General features: G+C 39.0%; 1 pseudogene; it reads right to left on the reverse strand.

Moving 5' to 3' along the window:
- Positions 1 to 1,034: 1,034 nt before the first annotated feature.
- On the reverse strand, positions 1,035 to 1,636 carry LOC115848945 (securin-like; annotated as a pseudogene).
- Positions 1,637 to 11,872: the final 10,236 nt, after the last annotated feature.

The raw sequence follows: 11,872 nt of genomic DNA on the forward strand, positions 1-11,872 counted from the left end.
ATAATCACTATACTGCCCATTAGATCTCCAGAACTCACTCATCTTCTAGTTGCAAAGGTGTAACCTTTAATAACAACTTCCCCACCCGCTAGGTCCTGATAACCATTGTTTCTTCAAGAGTGTGTTGTTTAGTTTCCACATGCTCATAAACATTCCAGCTTTCCTCTTGTTGTTGATTTCTAGTTTCATATCATTGTTATCAGAAAAGATAGTTGGTATGATTTCAATCTTCTTAAATCTACTAAGACTTATTCTGTTACCTGTCACATGACCTATCCTTGAGAAGGTTCTATGTGCACTTGAGAAGAATGTGTATTTTGCTGCTGTTGGATGGAATGTTCTATAAATATCTGTTAGATCCTTTTAGTCTAATATATAGTTCAAGTCTAACATTTCCTTCTAGATTTTCTGTCTAGATGATCTATCCATTGCTGAAAGTAGGATATTGAAGTCCCCTGCTATCATGATATTGTTGTCTATTTCTCCCTTCAGATATGTTAGTATTTGCTTAATATAGTCAGCTGCTCCATTGTTAAGTATCTATATTTTTATGATTGTTATATCTTTTTGATAAATTGACCCCTTAATTATTATATAATGACCTTCTTTTTCTCTTGTTACTGTATTGGCTTAAAGTCTATTATAAGTATAGCCACCCCCACTTTATTTTGGTTTCCAATTGCAAGGATTATTTTTTTCCATCCTTTCATTTTGAGCCTATGTATATCCTTAAAGCTGAAGTGAGCCTCCTATAGGCAGCATATGGTTAGGTCTTGTTTTTTTATCCTTTTATACACTCTGTGACTTTTGGTTGGTGAATTTATTCCATTTACATTTAGAGTAATTATTGATATGTTAGGCCTTATTAATGTCATTTATTAGTTGCTTTTTAGGTGTTTTGTAGTTCCGTTGTTTCTTTTTTCCTCTGTATCTGCTTACCATTTTAAATTAGTGATTTTCCATTTTCTTCTTGTTAAACAAAAAAATTGCTTATTAATACAAAAGCACACACAAAGTATAAAGCGATAAGAAATTTAAATATCTAAGTCAGAGCAAACAGGTGGCAATTCAACATCCAGAGTTGACAAATTGCTTGAAAGAAACTGCAACAGATTAAATTCCCCCTGATGAAGAGGGAATCTTCAAAGGTGAAGAGGGGCCAAGGTATAACAACTTTTCAAGTTTCCTCTCCTCACTAAGAATCATGAGAGACACTCCATCCAAAGGGAGGTGTCCAATTTGGTGCTTTTAAGGCAGGTCAAAACCCTCAAAATCTAGAGGATTGAAGGGAAAATGTGTCTCTATTTCTGGATAAGTATCATTTGAGGCAGGAACAGAGCTTTTTCTTTAACAGTGCTTTTGGTCATCTTTTTGGCAGAGAAGTTTGTCTCTGAGGCATCTATTAGTCTTTACTGACTTTTTTGGTAGCTCTGTTGACAGTTCCTAAAGACTTTCTGGTGGCTTTAGGTAAGGCTGTTGGAAAATCAAACATTTTGCAAACATGTGATGTTGAAACCCAAGATCTCCCATCTAAGACTTTGACTGAAGTCCTAGACCCCAGCTTCAGTCTCTCCTTAGAAGCCACACGGCTGCCTGGTTCTCCATTTTCCTTAATAGCAAAGATCAGAGTAGTCATTCTGGATTAAGCAAGACTCAGTCTCTTTTTCTGTTCTGACTGCTTTTCTTGATTTCCCACTCTGATTCCCTTTTCTTTATCTTTTGTAAATCTACTCTAGGTTTTAGTTTTCTGGTTGCCAGGAAGCTTACATAAAACGTCTTATGGAAAAAGTTCATTTTAATATGATAGCCACTTAACTTCAATCACATATGAAAACTCTACACTTCTACTCCCCGACTTTTATATTTTTTGTATCACAAGCTATGTCTTTTTATATTATGTGTTTGTTAACAAATTATGGTAGCTACTCTGCTATAGATGCTTTCTATTGCATTTTCCATTTCATTCATTAGATTCTTCAGCTCCAGAATTTCTGTTTGGTTCTTTTTTATGATTTCTATCTCTGTTAAATTTCTCATTTTGTTCATGTATTGTTTTCCTGATTTTGTTAAATTGTCTTACTGTGTTTTCTTGTAGCTCATTGAGCTATTTTGAATTCTTTATCAAGTAAATTGCAAAATTCCATGTCTTTGAGTTTGGTAATTGGAGATTATTGTTTTATTTTGATGATGACAAATTTCCTTGATTCTTCATGTTTTTGGAGTTCTGCATTGATGATTTCACATTTGAAGCAGCAGAATCACCCACAAATCTTTACTAGTTCCCATCAGGTTAGATACATTGATCCTTTGTCCTATTATATCTGGGGTTTCTCTGACCTTCTATGGATACACCAACTCCACACTTCTTGCCCCCCTTTGTGGCAGAATTCTTAAGCTTTTATGCCTTCTCTGGTTCTTACTACTCACCAGGTGAACTGCTGGAAACCTATCTCTTTTTTCCAAAAAGTAGTGCCACAGCTCAAGTTTGTGATTTCTTCCTTGCCCACAGACTTCGGTCTGATTTTCTGAGCACACTCCATTTGCCACACTTGGGAGCCCACACAAGGAGCCAGCAGAAGAGTGGGGCGAGGTGTGCATTTACTAATTGGGGCATTGAGGATGCCTGCAGTTCTGATGGGGGGGATTCTCTCAGGTGGGCTTCCTGTGGAGTCCTGAAAGCAGTCAGCAGGACTCTCTAATGCCCTTTGATATTCTTATCTGCCTCTCTCCTCATCTCCTCTCATCATCCAGTCATGGATGTCCTCGCTTCAGTACTGTGGGTATAGCTGGAGAGAAATGGGTTTCTCCAGTAGCTTCCCATACAGCTGGGGTAGCCTGGCACTCGTTCACCACTCACCTTTTCTCCCCCAAGAGAGGTTGCCACCAGTTAGTTCAGCCCTGCGCTGTGTCACCTTGGGGGAGGGACAGAGCTGGGTGGTTCCTCTCACCCTCTCCAAAGCATCCAAATTTGGTTTTGTTTTTTGTTTTTGTTTTTGCTCTGATGGAGTGTTGGAATAGCCCCTTAGGAAGGCTAGACCTCTACGAAGTCTCTCTTATCTTGGATGGCTGCCCAAGTCAGCACTCTCCAGGTTTTCCTCAACTGCCGCCAAGGGGTGTTGGGGCAGGTTCACCAGCTCCTGCTGGTTCGCAGACTGCACAAAGGTCTGTCTTCCTTTTGCCAGACGCACAGTTGGGAGAGACTCCTTCCAGGTCCCTTGACATATGGTGCTTGATCCCACAACTCTATAGACATGCTTTTGTTCATAAATGGATGCTGGTTTTTGGTTGTTAAAAAGGGGACAGAAAGGAGGAATGTATTATGCCAAAATGATGCCGACATCAATTTGAGTTGGATCCTCTTTCTCTATCTCTAAAGTGCCTGTAAGCCAGAATTTCCCAATTACCCACCAATAAGTTTCCAAAGTTTATAAATTACTTATATACTTTGACCAAAAGGAGTAATATCTGTAATAATCCTCTCACCCATTTACATAATGACAAGCTTTTCCTGATCTGGATAGAAAATTTAAGATTAGCATTATCTAAGTAGGTTTAGTGCCAGCTGTGGGAGCCTGAGCAGGTAATTTAAGCTGCCTGGGCCTAAATTCCTTGTGAGAAAAAATTAGATTAAAAGTGCCTAATCACCACCATATCTTTCAGAAGTCTTTGTTTATAACTCTGTATTTGTCTTACAATGAGTTCTCAGTAATAATAGGATCCTGAAGTATACATCTTAAGATCATTATTATGGAGCTACTCAGGGCAGAAGTTACCTTTGTATGTATCAAGATTATGTCACTCAGCTTCTCCAGAACCAAAACTAACATGTTTTCCTCCAAAGCATCTGAAAGGGGAAGGCTCAGAGGTTGCACAAGTTCTTTCCGAGTAGGGTTGTTGTTCGTATATTTGCTTGATGTTTTAGGTAGGGGATGGCTTTGTGGATTGTTAAGGCATTCAACTGATAAGTTCAATGTACTGTATTTTTCACAGTTCTGAGCTAACAAGCTCAAGGCTATTCTATGGAACTTCCCTGCTGACGCAGTGGTTAAGAATCTGCCTGCCAGTGCAGGGGACACGGATTGGATCCCTGATCCAGGAAGATCCCACATGCCACGAAGCAACTAAACCCGTGCACCACAACTACTGAGCCTGTGCTCTAGAGCCCACGAGCCACAACTACTGAGCCCACATGCTGCAACTACTGAAGCTCGCAGGCCTAGAGCCCGTGCTCCACAACAAGAGAAGCCACCGCAATGAGAAGCCCGCTCACTGCAATGAAGAGTAGCCCCCGCTTACCACAACTAGAGAAAGCCTGCATGCTGCAACAAATACACAATGCAGCCAAAAATAAATAAGTAAATAAATTTATTTTTTAAAAAAAAAAAAGGTTGTTCTACGATGTCCACCATGGTTTCTTTTATGCAAATTGTTGCCTTTATTCTGATACCAATGTATCACAGGTGACATAACAGGCTCCATTTGGAACTGACGTTTGGTTTAGAAACTGAACAGATATGTGTTCTTGTGACACCAAGTCAAAAGCTTGAGAGCACCTCCATGCCCACTCCAGTTAAGCAGCAGCCTTCAGAACCAGGGATACAAAGGAGAGGAGGTAGGCAGCTAAGGAAACTGACACCTAGCTGGAGTGAATGGAAAAGGGAAGCATAAAACAGCAAATGTGAGTCAAGTCCAAAATAATGCCAAAGGTCAAAATCAGAGATTAATCTTCCCTTAGGTTTAAAAAGCAAACTAAGGGACGACAGTGGGAAATAAAGCTAAGAATGGGGACTGCAAGCCTAGAAATGAAGTTGAATATATTAGTTACATATTATGTTTACCTGTGTGTAATACAAACCCAGTCACAGAGACTGAACTAAATAGGAGGATATATATTTTTTACAAAACAAGAAGTCCAGAAGCAGGAAGTCCAAAAGTAAGCATATCAGCAATAACACCTGCTCTTTATTCTTCTGCTTTGCCATCATTAGCAAATGGCTTTCCTCTCACAGGCACCTCAAATTTGAAAAAGGACTGAGCCATCTCCCAGTTTCCTGTCCATTTTTTAGGGAAGATACAGAGGAAAGAAGGATGGGTAGGAGGATAAAGAGGAAGAAGAAGAGGAGGAAAATGAGAATAAGTCTAAAAGGAGAACTGACAATCAGGAAGGGAATGCACAAATTATTATTTTTTTCTTTTTTGGCGGTACGCGGGCCTCTCACTGCTGTGGCCTCTCCCGTCGCGGAGCACAGGCTCCGGACGCGCAGGCTCAGTGGCCACGGCTCACGGGCCCAGCCGCTCTGCGGCATGTGGGATCTTCCCAGAGACTGGGGCACGAACCCGCGTCCCCTGCATTGGCAGGCGGACTCTCAGCCACTGCGCCACCAGGGAAGCCCGGAATGCACAAATTTTGGAAAAGCAAAACATTCCCAGGAATCTCCAGAAGAATTTTGATTTTTTTTTTTTTTGGCCAGAAATGTGTCACATGACCTCATCCTGGCTACAAGGAAGGCTAGGGAATTTTGTCTTTCAGATGAATATGTTGCAGCCCATACAAAACGGGATTATATTAGTAAGGAAAGGTAAGAGAATGAATATATGTATGAAATTAGAATCAAGTGGTGCTTTGCCACAGTCGGGGTTGAGATGCCCAAGCCACATTTTACTGAGTGCCACCTTTGTAGTTTGAAGTTTCATTGGCCTAAGTCCAAGCAGGTTTGCCAAACCCTGGACTCCCTCTGAATTCAATGTGATAAAAGTAAAACATCCAACAAAGATTACTGTAGAACATTTAGATAAGACTCATACAAGCATTTTATATCTTTAATTATAGAACTAAGATTAAATAATGAGGATAAGACTATAAAGCAGTCATGTTGAATGAACCAGGCAGATATAAATATAAAAGAAAGCAGGGGTTGAACTATTGGCACCAAAAGTTAAAACTCCAGCAAAAAAATATTAAGGAAAAGAAGGACACTTTAAAATGCTGAGTGTTCTGAATCTTAATGAAGATCTATAACAGCTGTTAATATTTATGCACTCAATAACACATCAACCACTTTCATAAAGCAGAAACTACATGAGATTCAAGAAGCAATAGTCAGAAATACACTGGTTAAAAGAAATCTAAACTCTCCTCTCTTAACTCAAGATAGAGTCAGGGAAGAAAAATATTAGGATACAGATACCTAAACAGCATAATCAATAAGGTAGATCTTATAGATCTAAATTGAACTATGAATTCTGATGAAAGAGGATACATGTTCTTCAAAATGGAATGGAAAAGTCACAAAAATTGACCACATTGTTGGCCACAAAGAAAACCTTAATTATACAAATAATTGTACAAATTTTGAAGATTGGAATCATTCAGACCATAGTGGAATCAAGTTAAAAATCAAAAACAAAAGATAGCTTAAAAATTCACAACTGCTTGAAACTAGGCAATCACTTCTAAATAACCCATCAGTCAAAGACATCATAAAGGAAATCAAAAAATACTTTTGAACTGTACTATAATGAAAATAAGATAAATACAATGAAAGATACAACTAAAGCTGTATTTAAGAATAAAACATAGCTTTAAATGTATTTGTTAGGAAAGAAGAAAGTTTGGAAATCAATAGCCTAAGCTTTTACCTCTAAAAGCTGGGGGGAAAAGGACAGCAAATTTCAGAAAGTAAAAGAAAGGAAATTTTAAAAAACTAGAAGAAAATAATGAAATAGTTAAAAATTGGTACTAAAAATTAACAAAGGCAAAAGTTAGTGCTTTGGGTAGATTAATAAAATTAATAAATCCCTAGCAAGACTAGGCAAGGACAAAAAGAGGAAAAATGACCAATACCTATAATAAAAGGGGACATCTCTAAAGATCTTACAGACAATATCATGATAATAAGTATATAGTACATAAAATTCTATGCCTGGTAAATTTGACAATTAGTTAAAGTGGACAAATTCTTTTTTAAAATGTTACTTAAATAGACACAAATAATAGGAAAATCTTAATAGTCCTCTGTCTATTATGGAAATTGGATTTGTTATTTTAAAAACTTTTCCAGAAAAGAGTTCCAGGCCCAGATGGCTTAACAGGTGAATTCTTCTAAACATCTAAGGGAAAAAAACCACCAATATTACATAAATTCTTCAAAATAAGGAGCAAATATAAAACATTTCCCACCTCATTTTATGAGACCAGGATAACCTTGATACAAAAATCTGACAAAGATTTTACAGAAAAGGAACACAATCTGACTGAACATAGGTAAAAAAATCCTATATAAGACATTGATGAATCAAATCTAGCAATATATAAAAGAAATATTACAGAACAAACAAAGAATAAGAAGAAACAACAATATATAAAATAAAATGAATTTGAAAACAACCACTGAAGCGAATGAAATTAAAACAAATATGAGACTATTGAAAATGTCTATGATTTATTAGAATAAAATGTATTTGAAAACCTAGAAGAGAGAGATGAAATTTGAAAGAAAATGTAATTTTAAAAGTTGACATTAGTAGAGATTAAAAAAGCTTAAATAAACCAATTTCCATAGAAGAAATGGACAAAAATATCAAAGAATCATCTCATAAAAAGTCACCAGGTCTAGGGGCTTCCCTGGTGGTGCAATGGTTAAGAACCCACCTGCCATTTCAGGGGACACAGGTTCAATCCCTGGTCTGGGAAGATCTCACGTGACACGGAGCAACTAAGCTCACGCACCACAACTACTGAGCCTGCACTCTAGAGCCCATGAGCTACAACTACTGAAGCCACGTGCTGCAACTACTGAAGCTGCAACTACTAGAGCCCATGCTTCTCAACAAGAGAAGCCACCACAGTGAGAAGCCTGCACGCTGCAATGAAAAGTAGCCCCCAATTGCTGCAACTAGAGAAGGCCCACATGCAGCAACAGACCCAACACAGCCAAAAATAATAAATAAATAAAATAAATAAATTTATTTTTTTAAAAAGTCACCGGGTCCAGATGGTTTTGCATGGATCTTCTATCAAACTTTCAAAGAAGTTGGTAATTACGATACTTCCTAACTTATTTCAGAGGCTAAGGGGAGAAAAGGAGAAGACCAATGTTCTAATTCTTTTTATAAAGTGAGTGTAACATTGATACTTAAGTTTGATAAAGATAGAAGAAAAAAACCCAGAAAATTGTGAGCTAATTTCATTTATGAAGTTGATTTTAAAATCCTAAAAATCGGGCTTCCCTGGTGATTGAGAGTCCGCCTGCCGATGCAGGGGACACGGGTTCGTGTCCTGGTCTGGGAAGATCCCACATGTCACGGAGCGGCTGGGCCCGTGAGCCAGGGCCGCTGATCCTGCGCGTCCGGAGTCTGTGCTCTGCAACGGGGAGAGGCCACGGCAGTGAGAGGCCTGCATACCACACACACACACACACACACAAATCCTAAAAATCCCAGCAAATAGAATTCAATAGCATATTAAAAATATTAATACACTATGATTAAATGTAATTTATTCCAAAATTATCAAGGGGGTTCCATATTAGAAAATCTGTCAATATAATGTACCATATTAAGAGATCTAAAAAGAAAAAAATTATCATTATCTCCACACATGCTGCATATAAAATGGAATTAATGCATTACACATTTATATCAAATTTGTAAAAGGCAACAGCCAAAATGGTGGCAAAGATATGGCACTGGAAGTCTCATATATTCTGGATGATAGTATAAAATGAGATGAGTACACAGGAAAGCTGTTTGGCAATTTGTTATAAAGTTAAACACATATGTACCCTATATATATTACCAAAAGAAACATTATTATAAACAACTTAAATACCCATACATCTATCCATAGGATACTGGTTGAAGGAATCAAGTTACTTCGACAAAATGGACAAACTGCATAGCCATTAAAAAAATGTGTATTTGTATGTATATGATTTGAACAAAGATGTTCTAGTAACTTTCCTAATAGCCGAAATATTGGAAACCCAAATGTCCATCAACAGAAGAATAGACAGAAAAACTGGTATATTCATACAATGAAATATTACACAGCAATAAAAAGGACAAATTATTATGATGATACACGCAACAAGACAATTAATCTCACAAATAATATGTTACACAAAAGTAACCAAAGACAAAATAGAACATACTACTTGATTCTATTATAAGAAGCTTAAGAGCAGCACAGACTAAGCAATGGTGGTAGAATAGCTTAATGGCTGCCTCTGGGGAGGGAGGTGTGGAGTTCTGAGTAGAATGGACACCAGAGAGCTTCCTAGAAAATGAAAATGACGGAAATGTTCTATTTCTTGATTAAGATGTGGGTTACATGGAAATGCATATTTATCAGACCTTGGCAAAATGTGCGCTTGAGATCTATGCAGTTCACTGTGTATAAATTGTGCCTTAATAAATAAACTTAAATATGCAAAATCTATATGAATAAAACTATATTAAGATATTAGTTCTAACTCAAAAGCTTGGCAATACACTCTGTTGACAAGGATGTGGGTATACAGAACCTTTCAAACGCTGCAGATGAGCATACAAAATGTCATTACCCCTTCTGGAGGAGTATTTGACAATATACCAGAACTACTTAGACGTTTGCCCTTTTCCTCAACAGCCCCAGTTCTAGAAATTTACCCTAAAGTTACACACTAAAAAATAAAAATCTAGGGCTTCCCTGGTGGCACAGTGGTTAAGAATCTGCCTGCCAATGCAAGGGACATAGGTTCATGCCCTGGCTGGGGAAGATCCCACATGCCATGGAGCAACTAAGCCCATGTGCCACAACTACTGAGCCTGCACTCTAGAGCCCACAAGCCACAACTACCTAGCCCACTTGCCACAACTACTGAAACCTGTGTGGCTAGAGCTCATGCTCCGCAATAAGAGAATCCACAACAATGAGAAGCCCGCGCATCGCAACGAAGAGTAGCCCCCGCTCATGGCAGCTAGAGAAAGCCCATGCACAGCAACAAAGACCCAACATAGCCAAAAATAAATAAATAAAATTTAAAAAAATAAAAATCTACTTACGTACAAAGTTATTGTTTGTGGATATTGATTATTCATTGTAAAAAATTAGAAATAACCTGAATACCCATATGATACTAGTTGAATGAATCAAGATACATCCATGAAATAGGGAACTGTATACACATTAAAAAAGAAGAAGAATGAGTTTCAGTTCATAAAGATAGGTTTGTTTCCAGTAGTATTAGCGTAATTGTTGGGGAAGAAAAAAATTTTCCTTTGCTCTTCTAGTTTCTTCTGGCTGGTCTAAAATTAAGTTAACATTAGATTAACAGGAGAAAATCAAATTTCATTTCATACATGCAGGAACCCCACATACATGAGAGATTCTTGGTAATAACTGTTTTACTGGGGAAAATCTCCAATCTAAATTCTTCTAGGTAGTTAAGGGAGGGACAGTAGTTTTTCTTGAGCCTATAGGGTCTCCACTGCCTTTAGCTCAAAATAATCCACATGCCAAAGTAGCACAACTTGGGGAGGCCTGTCACAGCTTGGCCTGGACACTGCCAAAAGGGTAATTTTATGATTCAAGGAAAGCCTCTCGGGGATGCCTCCATCTGGAGATAGGCAGCTCACACATGTCAATTGTGGTCACTTATGTATCTCTGCACACGCACGCACGCACACACACACACACACACACACATAAACAAACACCAAAAGCACATTATAATAGCATTGCAGACTCTTTATCCAAGTTACACACCTGTTCCAAGGCCCCACATGAGCCGCACCCCAGAGTACCAGACATAGCCCCGGAAACAACTATTCCTCCAGAGATGCCATACCCACTAGCAGAATGGGACCACATCACATCAAGACATCAGGTAGTGACTGACTGGGAAAATAGGCACAGCATCTTCTTCACTCTGGCTCTAGACAAAATGGTGGCAGATAATTGCCCCCTTTGCTCCCAAACAAAACTCTGGGAGGCTCCCAGGTGGGGGTGTGTTCCCTGGGGCAATAGACCCTACTGCTATGGCAAATGATTTTTTTTTTTTTTTTTTTTTTTGCGGTACGCAGGCCTCTCACTGTTGTGGCCTCTCCCGTTACCGAGCACAGGCTCCGGACGCACAGGCTCAGCGGCCATGGCTCACGGGCCCAGCCACTCCGTGGTATGTGGGATCTTCCCGGACCGGGGCACGAACCCGTGTCCCCTGCATCGGCAGGCGGACTCTCAACCACTGCGCCACCAGGGAAGCCCGGCAAATGATTTTTATTTGACGGCCACTGCCCTCTCCTGGAGCTAGTAGGTATGAAACCACCATTGTGGATACAGTAAGTCCCCTACATACGAACGAGTTCTGTTCCGAGAGTGTGTTCGTAACTCCAATTTGTTCGTAGTCTAACAAAACTAGCCTAGGTACCCAAATAACACAATCGGCTATATAGTACTGTTCTGTAATAGGTTAATAATGCTTTTCACCCAAATAATACATAAAAAATAAACAAACAAAAAATAAAGAAAACATATTAAATCTTACAGTACAGTACAGCAGCTGGCATAGAGGGGCTGGCATCGAGTGAACAGGCAAGAAGAGTTACTGACTGGAGGAGGGAGAGGAGGTGGGAGATGGTAGAGCTGAAGGATCGTCAGCAATAGGAGACGGAGGGCAAGCTGCAATTTCACTCAGGCCTGAACGTTGATGGCACAGGTTCTGGTTCCTTGCTGGATTCAATCCTATCTGCCTTCCTGAAAATATGATCCAGTGATGTCTGGGTTGTAGCTCTTTTTTTCTCATCATAGATGACACGGTAGCACTGGATTGCATTCTGAACGACTACTGCAACCTTCATGTACTGTTCTACATTTGGGTCCTGTGCCTCAAGA

This window comes from Globicephala melas, chromosome 7 (assembly GCF_963455315.2).
Source record: "Globicephala melas chromosome 7, mGloMel1.2, whole genome shotgun sequence".
NCBI classification, from domain to species: domain Eukaryota; kingdom Metazoa; phylum Chordata; class Mammalia; order Artiodactyla; family Delphinidae; genus Globicephala; species Globicephala melas.